The following is a 10,637-nucleotide window of genomic DNA, read 5'->3' on the forward strand; positions in this document are numbered from 1 at the left end:
CTCTACGTAATACCTCTAGTATAAGCTGGTGTGGTGCTGGTGCTACAGAACTAATCTTCCAACATCAGCACCTGAGCTCACTTAAAGGGCACATGTTCACCCTTGTCTCTGCAGTGGAACACAGTTCTGTTTCTTAATGAACATCAGTGACCTGCTTTGGTCCAAACCCCACAAGCCCCACAGCAGTGTTCTCCCCCTGTGTAAACAGCCCTGTTCAGAACGCCCGCTTTCAGCACCAGTTCCTTTAAATGATAATGAGCCGCTCTCTGTTCACCCCGACCCCGAGCGCACAGCAGTGAGGAGCGAGGAGCAGAAGCTCTGGTTTTTAGCTGTTTTTGCTCAGTTCTCTTTCTTCTCCATTCTCGTTTTCTCTGTTTTTACTCAGTGCTCTTATTTCTCTGCACACGTTGTGTCTGTTTTGCTGTGGTTAACCTCATCTTTGCGTTCTCACGTAAACGCGGGTCCAGCGCTGTGATTGGACAGACCCAGACGAGGTGGCGGGTCAATGCTAAAGTATCTGCACTTGACGTCAGAAGCGAAGCAGAATCAGAACGGCTTGTTTTGTCCCTGCGTGGTCTTGTTTCACAGTGTGTGGGTTGGTGGGCTCCAGATCAACAAATTAATGAGCACACGCACTCAATAAGTGATGTTTCACAATACGCTCCCTTTAAGTTCTAATGCAATTAAACCCTCAAGCAATGCTCCATCATCTAGTGTAAAGAAAAAAAGAGTAGACACTAGTACTGAAGCAAACGAGACCAAATTCCATTTTAAACTACTCCCTGCTGGATTCTGAACTGCTGCTTCAATGATTGTTTGACCAAGACACTGCTTCTCCAAAGAACCACAAGAAAGCCTTGTCAAATTAGCTTCTATTCTATGACAGAAAACGAGAGATGTTTTCACTATCATGAGTCAAAGAACGCTTTTGTCTGAGCAGGTTGTGTTCAGTGTGTGTGTTAAAGATGCCTGACATCAGTGTTTGTGCGAGCTGCACCACTGAGGAGTGTCTGAGACAGGCCTCTATTGATTCAATCACATTATCCGTGTTCCTCGAGTTCTGCGGAGAGAGAGCTCGGAGGGAATGGATCTGTCGGTTCAATGGGAATGATCACGGCAATTACGTCAAGCTGGGAGTGACTCCTTCTGCGGGGAGGGGACTGAGGGGACTGAGGAGATCATGCTGTGAGCATTTGCATCTTTGTTAAACCACAGGGAGAGGTGGCCCTGTGAGGACCTAGAGGAAGCTTTTTCTCCAGTTGAGCAGAATCCAGATAGGCATGTCGAGGTCAAGCAGGACAAGTGTGAGAGGACCTAGTGGAAACAGTTTACACAAGGAGTGTATTTCAAAAGGCTACATGATAACCATGACTTCCGTCAGCCAGTAAATACCAATCGGTACGCCTGAAATACATGAAGTGCCATGGGAACAACCTCCTTGAAAGCTACCAATAATGCTGGTCAAATTCAGATTCTTCTGTCCCAAATCTATGCAGAAGTAGTGCATGTACAAATCCACTGAAGCTAACTAATGCTAGCTGCTTTACCTACGTAGCTGCTGGATGTGGTGTTTGTGGGCGCTGTGCGTGTGGCCCGTGTGAATCCCAATGCCTGGGTGCAATGACAGGGATAAGACATAAAACCTAGGTCCTGATTCTTTGAGGTAATGACAGTTCCTGAAAAGTAGTCAGAGTGTTAAGACAAACCCCATGGTCACTTGTGGCCTCCTAATCATCTCCATATTCCAATAAACAATTTGAAGTATGGAATGTGCTAGTATGTTCTGTTAGTATGGGTCTGGACCCAGACCCTGTCCTGTCCGACCTGGACCTGTTTAAAGAGTGTTTGTTTGAAGTGGTGTGACTCTTCTAGTCGTTACGGTTCAGGTTTAGCGCTCCAGGAAATTCACAGACTAATTACATTATTTCTGCATATCACACGTGAGGCTACTAAGCCAATCAGATCTGTGCGTTATGGGCAGGGTCCAGACGCCACTGTCCTGGGGCCAGTAAAAACACCCCAAGGGACGTGATAAAAGCTCTTTTGGGACACTTTCGGCACAACAGTGTTGTGGGAGTTACAACCAGAAACTTTGAAAATAAGGGAACAATTACGGGTTGAAATTCTCATAACGATAAACATGGATTCTGTTTACGGATCAAGTCCCATCCTTCAGCATAAAGAGCCAATCAGCTTGCTGTGAACAGATGAAGTCCCGCATTGCAACAATAAGAGCCAATCAGATTGCTAGTTACGGAAAAGCAGCAAATTCAACTGCAACTACAAAAGTCATTAGGGACTTTATTTAAAAGATATTTTGTTCTTGAAAATCATTGTTTTGTTTGTAAAGTTTACAAATTTACAAATAAGAAAAGAACATTTTATTTAGAGTTAAAATATTGGAAGTGTAATTTGATTTTACATTCAATGAATTGTTAACGACATAAAATGAAGCTATAATTATAATGCAGTTTAATGTACAAGGCATGGATAGTTATACCTTATTTTCCTGACCTTGCCTTGGGAAGGTCTCTAACTGGGCCTTAATGAAGTTTAATGAATTACCCCTGTTCTAGAGCATCAAAGGAATCTCTAATGTCAGTCAACATAAGCTGCTCATGACGACTATATCAGCTGCCAATAAATGCCATGACAGGTTTGACAACGGGAGAATGCCATTTCTCATTTTAACCCCTTCCTCTTGTTGTTTACATTCCGTATGAAACAGGACGACCCTTTAAGACCCTGTTACGTCATCAGAACGCAAATAAAAAAGAGCAGTGTCCACTGTCATGAAAGACTCACTGAACACTGCCCTACAGTGAAGTAAAAGTGCTTCTATCTGCAGCCCAGCAGTCCTCGAGAAGACAAGTGTCACACAGCAAGTAGAGCCCACTCAGGTCCCAACAGATTTCAACAGATTGCTTGGGCATAATTCATTCAGAATATGAAAAGACCACCAGGTGACCCAGTGTTGCATGTGCCAAGGCGAATGGTTCACCACATGATGGATGCTTTATCTCTCAGCCTCGCAGGCACATCCTAGCATTCCCCATCAAAGGACATGCTTACGATTTGCTCGTGCTGCTGTTTGGGCTGGATCTGCCCACCATATGTTCGTCAAGACAGCTGAAAAGGCTCCGGCTCCCCTGAGGGTGATGAGCCTCAGATCTGCCAACTGTGTGGATGATTTGTGCTGTGCACCAGCTCCTACCAGCCGGCTCTCCAGCATTTGATTTGTTGCCATTTAAAAAGTTGGCCAGCCATCCTGCCGTGCTAGTCCAGGTGGTCAGTCAGTCTTCCTGAATAATGAAGCAGTTAAGGAACAGTCTGGCCGAACGTAGTCTTACTTGGTCTTCGGCTGACCTTTGGTATCAGTTATTATCTTATCTCGCCTACCTCCTACATTACTGTCACACTGCTACCCAACTCACCACACTCATCAGTGCCATTCCTGAGAGATAACACAGCTCAGCTCTTTCCCAGCTCCTGCAGATCTAACTGAAGCCAACAGATAATTATCAAGCCCTTGAGCTGAATGAGTTCTGTTAGGGCAGTGAAGAAGCCAGTGTGGGGGTCCTCCAGGGCTCAAATTGAGGGCCACTGCACTTTATTCGTCAAAGTATCTGTCAGCTCCGTCGCAGTCTAGTTCTGTTCTAAAAGTTTGAAAAGACACCTTTCAGTGTCTAGGCCTCTAGGGATTTTACTAAAAATAGACAATAAAGGCTCATTCATTCATTCATTCATTCATCTTCTGTAAGCTATTTATCTTGTTATGGAATATCTTCACACAAGGCAGGAACACACCCTGGATGTGGTGCACTCGCCCAGTCACTCACACCTGTGGACACTTTCACACAGACACCCCACCTACCTATATGTGTGTTTCCCCTGTGTGAGGAAACCAGAGAACCTGGAGGAACCCCACACAGACACAGGGAGAACACACCAAACCCCTTACATTAAAAAAGGCAGACTGGACATCCACCTTCAGTAACCATGTCACCCTGATCAGGGCATCACACATTCACTCACAGTGTGAATTTCACAGCAACAGCAGCAAGCGGGGGAAACCCACGCAGGCACAGGGAGAACACATCCTACTCCACACAGACAGTGTCCCAAGGTGGGGACTGAACCAGGAACCCCAGGACCCTGACCCTGGAGCTATGATGTCAGCACAGTGAACTGTAACTTCAGCACAGTCATAGACTTCTCTTCTCTGCAAGGGTCACAGCTTTGTTTAGAGAAAATTAACCCCTGCAGGAATCCTCCCTCAAATGATCAGAGATGATGCCCAGTAGAAAAGCTCTCTGCTGGTCACGCTGCTCCCGAGTTGTCATCTTTATTTCCATCTGCCCGAGAGCCATCAACTCGCCGTGAGTGTTTTTAATTAAACATAGGTCATGAATCTCAATCATGGTGTCTGTATAATTTAGGGCGATTTTTATGATGCCCCGCAGGATCGCTGCTCCTCTGAAAGCTTTGCCAATCTATCTATTAATATTAATGGGGATTAATTTCTCTTGCAGATAGAAGCATGAATCAGTCTTTCATTAGAGAGGGACGGTCTGGGGCTGGTATCAAGCCAACTCCTCTCTACCTTGACTCTTCCCACAGAGGCTGAGGGGTCTGAGAACCTCGGGTCCTGGTCTGGATATAAAAACCTGTGGCACTGCTACAGAGTACTGTGAAAACCAGCTCACGTCAACAACCCAATTACGCTGTGTGTATATTTCATGATGGATGGCTTGGAAAAAAAAAAACAGTGGAAATTGCACAATATATAAAGGTAATTGACATTGCCCCCTGTTCAATATTCCCTACATTACTCACTATATACTGCACTATTATAGGGAACTGAATTCAGCATGGTACCTACTTAGTTCGGCTATACCAAATTGTTCACTATGCTTTCAGACACCACTAGGCACAGTTGGGGACACAACAGTTCAACTATGTAATTAGACATGCATCTCCAATATGCCGACTTTACAGGAGAAGAAAAAGCCTTCTTAAATTCCAAGTAATTTTGGAGCATTTCTATTGGTCAATTCATCATGAAATTTACACAATTCGGCTCTGGAAAGTGTAGGAAGTAACTCAGATTCAAAGGATTGCACTGGAACAAGTTTCTTTTAAAGTGCCTCTTCACACTAACATCCTCAATCTCTCCTCTCAATTCCACACAAGCCACTGGGACACCGTGAGCCCAAGGTAATCGGTAAACTGTCAAAAAACGACATGATGTAGACACATCTTCTGAGATGGCCTGGGTCCAATTACTGACTGACCCTTGTTGCCAAACCACCCAAAGTCCCTTAAACAATAGCTGACTTACTCTCTGCTTATTTATTTTCTTCTTAATTCACTCGAGGCTACACAGAGGCCTTAGCTCGGACAAAGGGCCCAAACAATGTCTTTAAGAAGTGCAGGAAACCATGTGAATCTTATCCTTGTTTCCAAACCCTTTCGTCAAATCTTCCTCTGGGTTTATGTGAGGATGTGGACTGCGGTTCTGTCGGGCCAGTACGGTCCTGAAGTCGGTAGATCGAGGCCCGGTTTACGGAAAGTAGTCACTGTATGCAAAGACTTTCTTGGGAAAATCCTGGGAGTGAGAGCACTGGGCAAAAGTAGGTTCTCTTTGTACTCGACTGAATGAGGAAAATCTGGCAGGTCTCGAAAGCTGTTTATTGGGAGCGGAAAGTAATCGGCTTTGCCTAAACTCACAGGAGGACAGCAATTTTCTCCTTCCTTTGCCTTTTAGCGAGTCTGAAAGCCAGCGTTTACGTAAAGAAAACAAGCTTCAGTAAAAAAATAAAAAGTTCCCCAAAACACAGAGTGTAACAGTGGAGAGTGCATCGCATTTTCTCCACCTGAAAAAAAAAGAGGCCTAGCCCCCTCGACTTATAGGAGCAGAGGAAGCGAAGAGCAGAATGAAAGGTCTGGAGAGATTTGCCACGGTTTGATCTTTGGGAGGCACACGCTCACAAAGTGCTGAGCCTTGTTGAACGAATTGTCCGTCAAAGCAATCGCATCAGAGCCCGCCACATCAGTCAGAATCCAACATCTAACGGAAAGGGGAAGGGAGAGCAGGCTTTGAAAGGGGGCTTGCTCAGCTGTTTGCGCCCAATTGTCTGAAAACACTGGGTGAGGCGTTTACCTGGAGCTGAAATATCCGACAGAAAGTAGAGATGTTTCCCTTTCGCTTGTTTGATTTCCCATTTGAAAATGCTATAATGCCATATTTACTTCACGATTATTTGTCGTCACAAATCCCTCCCCTCTCCCTTTCACGCAGCCCCCCTGATTACACAGTCCCCCAGCCTCGCGAGGGTTGAGGCGACAACGTGAAACCACTCCACCGCATCTTTTTGAACTGCTGCTAACACAATGCCACCGAATGATCTGCTTAAAGCTCCGTCTGAGAAAGAAAACTGCCCAGATCTGTTCCATCAGCAGACAGGCCCCTCTCTTAACCACCACCCAGAGTGAGTTCAGCTGTGCTCCAGGACTCCCGGCCTTGGCTGGCAGAGGCATCACCTGGGTTTAAACCTGCAGTCTCCTAACAAGAGCCCAGTGTTCAGCCCTCAGTGCCACTCAGGAACCCCAATAATAAAACATCTCAATAAAATAAAATCTGGACCAATAAGGAAGCTCCAAAATTTCAAATCACTGAGGCTAGGGTCCAGATTCCAGTCTCTGAACTCATAGGACCTAACTCCTGTGTCCAGAATCTGCACTCTCCACTGACTGGGTCATCTTGTTCCACTGAGAATGGATAGAGACATGAAGGGACGCCGAGTACTGGATGCTGTCAGAGAAAGCAGTGTGTCTTCAAAGGGTTAATAAGCTTATAATTTAGTTGTGTTACTGTATTTCTTCACACAGTGCCTTCAACACCTCCATACAGCACAGAGCCAGTGCGGATTTAATATCAAAGGCACACTGTGTGTGTGGGTGGGGGTTGTTTTTACATGTTTATGAGGACCAGATGTCCTTGTAAGGCTTGTAAGGCAAGGATCACATTCTTTGTGGTATCCCGAGGGCAATTTTTCTGAAGCATTTTTTACAAAACTTGTACTTTATTGTGGAAAAACTAAAAGGGTGAAATGATTTACTGTTCTTTACAGTATTCTTTTCAATAATGGTCCTCACAAGTATAGCAAAACCAACATTTATGTGTGTGTGCATGCATATGGAGGCTTGTGGCGGATGCTTATAGGTTGTAATACAGTCTGTCATAACACCCCCCACCCACTCATTCACATATCCATCTCTGAGCCCCTGAACCATCCATCAGCTTCCACCACTTCCACCTTCTACACCCCCACCTACTCCTCCACAACACTCCACCGTCTCACACAGAAGAATGAAAAAGCCAAGTGCACTCCTTTCTCTCTCTATCGATCAGACAGCGTATAAACAGTAACAGCGAGCAGCACGCGGCAGCCTCAGTGAGGAAGGGAATTAGGAGCCGGATCAGACGGATCTAGGCAGATGACTCGCGGATAACGGCCCCCTCTGCTCTTACCAAGAAGTCCTGACATTGCGTTTATCCAGGGTTCGATACGGACTCACAGGAGTGTATTACAAACAGGTGCTAACAAATTACAGTGCTGCAACATTATATATATATATATATATATATATATATATATATATATATATATATTAGAGAGAGAGAGAGAGAGAGAGAGAGAGAGAGAGAGAGAGAGAGAGAGAGAGAGAGAATGTACTAAGACCTGAACTCCTGAGGCTGGTATTGGACTTAACCCTAGTGACTCAAAACTGGACCCAGACACAAAGCCCAGTGAATTGGGACTGGGCCCAGATTTGAACCACAGTCTTACCAGGCCAAACCCCACTGACTCAGTACAAGATTCAGAATCAAATCCCAGTGACTCAGTACAAGATTCAGAATCAAATCCTAGTGACTCAGTACAGGAGATGGAATCAATTCCTAGTGACTCAGTACAGGAGTTGTACTCAAACCCAAATGACTCAGTACAGGAGTTGGACTCAAACCCCACTGATTCAGTACAGGAGTTGGACCCAAACCCAAGTGACTCAGTACAGGAGTTGGACTCAAACCCCAGTGACTCAGTACAAGATTCAGAATCAAACCCTAGTGACTCAGTACAGGAGTTGGACTAAAACCCCAGTGACTCGGTATAGGAGTTAGACTCAACCCACAGTGACTCAGTACAAGATTCAGAATCAAACCCTAGTGACTCAGTACAGGAGTTGGACTCAAACCCCAGTGACTCTGTACAAGATTCAGAATCAAACCCTAGTGACTCAGTACAGGAGTTGGAATCAAATCCTAGTGACTCAGTACAGGAGTAAGAATCAAATCCTAGTGACTCAGTACAGGAGTTAGAATCAAACCCCAGTGACTCAGTACAGGAGTTGGATTCAAATCCCAGTGACTCAGTACAAGATTCAGAATCAAACCCAGTGACTCAGTACAGGAGTTGAAATCAAACCCCAGTGACTCAGTACAGGATTCCGAAATCAAACCCCAGTGACTCAGTACAGGAGTTGGATTCAAACCCATGAAAACTTGAGACAGGACTCAAACCTCCGTAACTTAAGATAGTATTTAGAATCAAACCCCAAAGATTTGATTCAGGACTCAGACTCAAAACCCAGTAACTCAAAACACAATTCAGAATCAAACCCCAATTAATTTAAACCTCAGTGAATCAAGACATTCACGGCCTGAACATCTCGACATATTGCGTGTACCTAATGCGATAAAATTATTCACAGAACCAGACAGAGAGAGGGATGTGTGAGGATGTGTAACTAGGTGTAAATAGGCTTCTGTGTGTTTGTCTATTTGTGTGTGTGTGTGTGTGCATGCTTGTAGAACATGTGGAGCAGTGAATCACGACTCTTAACACACCATTAGTGATCTCTGCTGAGCTGTAAGCTTTGAATCCAGCCTCCATCGCCATCAGCACAAATCCACACACACACAGACACACACGGCATCACACAGGCCCAGCAAACACACTTCCTGCTCATTTTAGAACAGGCTTTACACACACCACAAGGGGCGAGAGAGATAGAGGGAGAGAGAGAGTGTGGGGGGGTGAGAGACAGACAGACGAAAGTGTGAGGCTGAGAATGGAATCTTCAATCCTTTCTTCCATCCATGTTTTATACAGAGGGAGTGGATATAGAGGAAGTAAATTAGCCGTACACAGGTGGCAGAGTCCATAAAAATATCGGAAATCCCTAGAAATGTTCAGAATAATGACCTGGGTCAATGTTATAACTATAGAAATATGAAAAACAATGGCCTTCCTACATCATTACTATTTCGACTGCTGGGTGCACTGCTCATTTCAGGCAAGCAGCTTGTTTTTTACAGTCAAACTCAGGCTACTGAGCATTACGGGGCACAAACAAGGTGACAAAGCATCAGCCTCAGTTTTTAAAACACCGTCATCCAATCATCTGAAAGTGCATTTCAATCATTTCAATATCACACAACTGTTTCCACAACTTCACAGAGAATCCTCATACAGTTTCCTTAATGATACTCAGAGAAAACACAATGCTGCAAATTAGCTCCGCGTCCGTTCCCCATTTCAGAGGCAGACGCCAGCGCGAGCGCACGGAGCAACACGTCTTTCATCCAAAACAATTTCAAATCTGCTGCTCATTCACTCCATCAGACAAACAGAGGCTCAGCAGCCTCCACAAAGAGCTGTACCACATCAGCATCAATATGCTGTACTTTAGTACGAGAGTACGGGTTTTGTGTTGATTTTATGGTGATGAGTCACCAATAACATGGGTAAATAATAATATACAATATGTATGTGTTAATGTTGTCTATTTCCAAAACTCTACTCTTTGATCAATCATTGTCTGTAACCCTTATCCAGTTCAGGGTCGCGGTAGGTCCGGAGGCTATCCGGAATCATTGCGCGCAAAGCGGGAACACACGCTGGAGGGGGCACCAGTCCTTCACAGTGTGACACACACACACACACACATTCACTCACACACTCACACTTACGGGCACTTTGAGTCTCCAATCCACCTACCAACGTGTGTTTTTGGAGCGTGGGAGGAAACCCACGCACACACAGGGAGAACACACCACACTCCTCACAGACAGTCACCCGGAGGAAACCCACACAGACACAGAGAGAACACACCACACTCCTCACAGACAGTCACCCGGAGGAAACCCACACAGACACAGGGAGAACACACCACACTCCTCATAGACAGTCACCCGGAGGAAACCCACGCAGACACAGGGAGAACACACCACACTCCTCACAGACAGTCACCCGGAAGAAACCCACGCAGACACAGGGAGAACACACCACACTCCTCACAGACAGTCACCCGGAAGAAACCCACGCAGACACAGGGAGAACACACCACACTCCTCACAGACAGTCACCCGGAAGAAACCCACACAGACACAGAGAGAACACACCACACTCCTCACAGACAGTCACCCGGAAGAAACCCACACAGACACAGAGAGAACACACCACACTCCTCACAGACAGTCACAGGGAGTTTCATTTAATTTTTTTTAATGTTCCTATGCACTTTTGTTTCCTCTGAGGAAAAGCTCTATATAAATAAAATGTATTATTATT

Source organism: Hoplias malabaricus, chromosome 5, assembly GCF_029633855.1.
Source record: "Hoplias malabaricus isolate fHopMal1 chromosome 5, fHopMal1.hap1, whole genome shotgun sequence".
Lineage (NCBI taxonomy): Eukaryota > Metazoa > Chordata > Actinopteri > Characiformes > Erythrinidae > Hoplias > Hoplias malabaricus.